Below are 6000 nucleotides of genomic sequence, written 5' to 3'. Positions count from 1 at the left end.
GTTCTTAAAAACATATGGACCCAACTTTGACAAGAGAGTAATAATGATGGCTGAATCAGTGGGTCAGAGCATCTCCAGATCTTGTTGTTCATTCCCAGTTCAAAGTGGCTAATAGTATCTAAAGAACAACAACCAGATCTCAACTAATCGAGCATCTATGGGAGCAGAACGTTATTACTACAGGTATAACATTGTATAACTTCCCCTCTTTCCACAAAAAACATTTATGAGGACCACTCCATCAGCACACCTTCAGAGGAAAGTGTGCTGTGGTATCTGGACCAAGGCATTAGCAGCAGATCCCTGAAGTCCTGTGGAGACGTATTATATATTGCCATTCGAGTACTAGTGTCCTTGTCAAATGAAGCAATATAAAAACTAAAATTGAGCAACAGTGAACTCTTGTGGACATGTAATGGAAGTGACAAAAAGCCAAAACAACTTAACTTGGCCTCATAACTCTATTGTATTTTCCAGAAATGTAGACAATTCAGCGTAATAATCAATAATTGCTTAATTTTTTTAAACTTATGGCTTTGTGTAAAGAACTTTGTAAAATGGATTTGACGAGAGCTGTATAAATAACAATTTGTGTTTGTGGACTGTGTTGATGAATCAATTGATTATTGGATTAACTGTGTACAAGTGTCTATAGCGTGTGTGTGTGTGTGTGTGTGTAGAACTGAATCAGTTACACTTGCACTGGTCAACTGGTCATGTTATTACACCCAACAAGAGTGAGGGGATGTTCAGCAGAAACACTGATGGAAAAAAGGCATTTGATTTATTAGAGTCACTCATTTATTGGACAGGGGAGTGTTTTCACTGTATGTAATATCAGACATACATGTGTGTTTGTGGAAACCAGCTGAGGACAGTTCTAATGTCTTGTTACAGTTAATGAGTGAAGCTAGAGAGTTTTTTTTTTTATATGTATTTTCACAGACAGTCTTTTTGTTGAATTTTTTTTTTTTTTTTAAATGTTGAGCAACTCTATGAGTACTTTGTGAGAACCGTAAAAAAAAAAAAAATGGAAAAGTAAATGGAAGCATTATTTTTTCATGATTTAAGAGAAAAATGATATCCATTTAAAGGCTTGTTCATGCTTTATCTGAGTGTAGAGACTTTTAAAAGCTAAAGTTGCAGTTAATATGAGTGTCAAATTATATGCCCTTTGCCTTATACAGATGAAGAAGAGGTACCAATGTTTGTGGTTCCTGGATCATGAGACTGCACTAATAAATTTGTTCAAACAAAATCTTTCAACATATTTGTGCCTTTTTAATATGGGATTTATTGAAAGATAAACTTCTACTGTTCACTACAAATATATTATTAGAATCAACTTAACTTTGTTATGTATTATTGAAACCATTCAATCAACTTAGTATGCACTAGAAAATAAGTAATAACAATGAAAAGCAATCATGTTGGATTTAAGTAATATTTAAACATTTAAAGGCATGTGAGTTGTTGTTTGCTGTGAAAAATATTTGATGATGTTTTTATATTTTGTTTTTGTTTAAAGGTTTTCAACCAAACAATCCTCTAAATAAAAACTGAAAGGATGAAGAGTTGACCCGTTTCATCTTTTATGGTTTGCCAGGCCATTTTTCAAGTTTGGGCAGGAACTGAACAATATAAAAAAACTGTATATAACTTGACACACCTTATTTTACAATTCAGACATGCTCATCCTGCTCATCCAGTGTTATCAAAAGGCCCACACCATCAAAAGCTCTTAAAAATAGAGGCAGGAGACAAAATATGCTATTTGAACATTTTTCAGTAGTTATAAATAGATCAGTTCATTGTTTTTCAGTTACACCTTTATGTATACAATATTAGACCAATGTGTCACAAACTCAGCAAAAACTGGATCAACTAACAAGCCCCCAGATCTGGTTCTTCCATCATCCTGTGGCGCCCCCTTCAGACTGGATTGACTCCATTCGATCCATTGAACAACTACAGAGCTCTTGGTCAATGTGTGTGTGTGTGTGTGTGTGTGTGTGTGTGTGTGTGTGTGTGTAGGTGTGTGTGTGTGTGTGTGTGTGTGTAGGTGTGTGTGTGCGCATATATATCTATATCTATCTACGAGGGCCGTTCAATAAGTTCATGGCCTCACCCAGAACAGAACAACACAGACTGATAATTTATATTTTATTTTTCAACATAATCTCCATTTACAGCAATGCACTTGGTCCATCGATGTTCAAGCATCACTATCCCATCACGAAAGAATGTAACATCCTGTATTATAATAACCAGTATTTCTGGGTGAGGCCATGAACTTATTGAACGGCCCTCGTATCTATCTATCTATCTGTCTATCTATCTATCTATCTATCTATCTATCTATCTATCTATCTATCTATCTATCTATATACATATATATTAGTGCTAGGCAGCCATTAAAATTTTTAATCGCGTGGATTTCTGCGATTAATTGTGATTAATCACATAGTTATATGGGGGGGGGGGGGGGGGGGGGGGTTGCTGGCATCAACAGTGTGTATTGCCTTTAAGTGATACTTCAGACTTGAAGTACTCCAGTGATAAAAAATAATTTCCCATTGCAGTGCTTCCAAACAACTTTGGCCTTCTCAACCTTACCATCTGGAGACATTTAAAATGAAAATGTCCATGGAAAAGACCGGTACTTTTCTCCATGTTTATGTCCCCACCAGTTTATTTCTGCTTGTGACAGGAGTCTTAAGTCCACTAATAACTACTAATACTAATAAGTCCAATAATATGTGATGTTCAGTTGTTAAAAGCAAGCAAAGGGGGCCCTCTAGTGGTCGGAATAAGTTGCACTAGCATATGTTTTGTCCTTTCAGTGTTCCTGTAGTCAGTTCGGACATAAGAAGGAACTAACAGACATGTTTCTTTCACTCTGTTTGTATGGCCCCAAAAACATTTGCCTGTGAGTATTTTATGTTCAGATGTTGTAAGAATGAATAGTGTAAAATATCTCTGATGTGGACCTTTGTTGCTTGATAAAAAGATGTTGTAAATCTTAAATTAATCTGTAAATGCTAATCGTTTGCGTGTCTATGGATTTTCCCATTCAAGTTAGCATTGAGCTAGCAATCTTTTTCGCATTCTTTTAAATGTATAATGCCATGTAAATGTACTAAGCCAATGAACATAACTGAGACATATTTTGTATGTATGTTGCAGTTTTACAGTGAGTCTCCAGTAAAAGATCTGGAGAGAAGTTTTGGACTATTATACCTAAATACAACCAATGGATTTACATAAACTTAACATGAGCCTGCATAAAGAATTAGCAACCCATCTCCGACTGCTAGCATAAACGAATTAGCTTAAACATGTTAATAACACTTTGTAATAAACATATCCACAATAATGTCATAAACATATTTCTAACAGCACGTTTGCATGTGAAATTATTTAGCAAACAACAGAATGATTGACACATACAGGCACTGCTTCTGCAGGAGTTAAAGCTTGATTCAGCATTACTCCGAAAGTTCGCTTGCTTTTCTCCTCTCTCAGCTAGATGCACAGTTCACACAGAGCACCGGTGCTTGCTTCTACAGTGCGTGTGGAGCGCCAAAATAAAAGCATGAGTTTCAAAATAAGAGTCCGTATGTATAAATGAACTAAGACTTGCTTGAAAGGCAGAACAGCATTAATGGGAGATTTAAAAAATTGTCGGCGTTATTTAATGAAGGCATTAACGTGGTAATAACGCGTTAACTTGCCCAGCCGTAATATATATATATATATATATATATATATACATATATATATATATATATATGTATAGGGTGGGGAAGCAAAATTTACAATGAACATTTAGTTGTTTTTTTCTCAGCAGGCACTACGTCAATTGTTTTGAAACCAAACATATATTGATGTCATAATCATACCTAACATTATTATCCATACCTTTTCACAAACTTTTGCCCATATGAGTAATCAGGAAAGCAAACGTCAAAGAGTGTGTGATTTGCTGAATGCACTCGTCACACCAAAGGAGATTTCAAAAATAGTTGGAGTGTCCATAAAGACTGTTTATAATGTAAAGAAGAGAATGACTATGAGCAAAACTATTATGAGAAAGTCTGGAAGATACTATTAAAGAAGAATGGGAGAAGTTATCACCTGAATATTTGAGGATCACTTGCGCAAGTTTCAGGAAGCGTGTGACGGCAGTTATTGAGAAAGAAGGAGGACACATAGAATAAAAACATTTTCTATTATGTCAATTTTCTTGTGGCAAATAAATTCTCATGACTTTCAATAAACTAATTGGTCATACACTGTCTTCAATCCCTGCCTCAAAATATTGTAAATTTTGCTTCCCCACCCTGTATATATATATATATATATATATATATATATATATATATATATATATATATATATATGTATATATGTATATATATATATATATATATATATATATATACATATATATATATATATATATATATATATATATATATATATATATATATATATATATACACATACATATATATATATATATATATATATATATATATATATATATATATATATATATATTAGGCCTGTAATGGTACACGTACCGAACCGAACCGTTTCGGTACACACCTGTTCGGTTCGGTACACAGCTGTACCGAAACGGCACAGTATGATGAGAAAAAGAAAAGGAATGAAAGACGTCGATCGACGTGGAACTTTAAATCCGTGCAAGTTTCACACGGACTTAATAAAGGAGTACACATTGACCCGAAATATGAAATAGCAGTTGATATAAGGTAAAAAAAAAAACCAAACATGATGTGAACCTGGAATGAAGAGACTGAAGACCCTCCACCATCAGTCCAGTCCAGTTTGGATCAGTTCAGATTCAGGTGAAAGACAACAACGAGGAAAGAGACGTTAATAAGACAGACGTTGTTTGGCCCCTAGGAACTACACTAGTTCTAGAACACTTACACCTGCTCTGTCTGTCTGTCTGTTTGTTTGTTTGTTTGTCTGTCTGTCTGTCTATCACGCACGCTGTATAATAGAGGAATAAATAGAACATTGAAGGTATGTAAAGTTTCATTTTCGTTTCACAACAGCATTTGTTACATTAGTTATGGACCACACCCCCAGGTATGTAACTGCGCGCCCCACCTAAAAAAATCCCCCATGCACACAGGCACACACAAATACACACAGTGTCCTAAACAGTTTGTTCTCTGTCCTTAAATAAATAATTTGGTTCATTGTGTTGTCAGTGTTTCTCTTCAGTTTGTTTAAACAGAATACCAGTTTACCCTCTTGTTAATGTTGCACTTCATGTGGAATTTTATTTTTATGCAGAATGTGAACTGACAGAACTGTGATTAGATTTTTCTTGTTTGTTCGAAACTACCTTTCAGGGAAAAGTGCAATACTAATGTTTAAAATACATTTAGTAATATTAATAATTTATTTTATTTTCTATTTGATTTATAGCAGCAGAATTATATTATTCCTGTTTTTCTATGTTACATTGTCTCCAAAAATTGGGGGGAAAATGTAAAAAATTTTATAAATGCATTAATAGACATTTTGAGGGGTTTTCTTTCTTCCCGTACCAAACCAAAAAAACACAAACCGTAGCTTTGAAAACCGAAAATGTACCGAACCGAAATTTATATATATATATATATATATATATATATATATATATATATATATATATATATATATATATATGGGTCATTTCAGAATTGGGGGTGCATTTCGCGTCCCCAGAAAAATCTTTATTGAATCAGTTTTTAATAATACTACTAATTGAATCAAACTTTAACAATTAATAATGGTTTTTGTTTATTTTTGACAAAGTGTATACAGAAAATATTAGCCTAAGAAGTCCCACCCTATCCACAATTGACTGTCTTCAGCTCAGGATTCATACACTGAACTTAAGTTACAATGAAATAATTTAATATAATTTTCATTTTTTTTTGTGCTCACTCTAATAACATCAATGAAATCAATTGCACA

This window comes from Sphaeramia orbicularis, chromosome 7 (genome assembly GCF_902148855.1).
Source record: "Sphaeramia orbicularis chromosome 7, fSphaOr1.1, whole genome shotgun sequence".
NCBI lineage: Eukaryota > Metazoa > Chordata > Actinopteri > Kurtiformes > Apogonidae > Sphaeramia > Sphaeramia orbicularis.
This window is presented reverse-complemented; position numbering follows the sequence as displayed.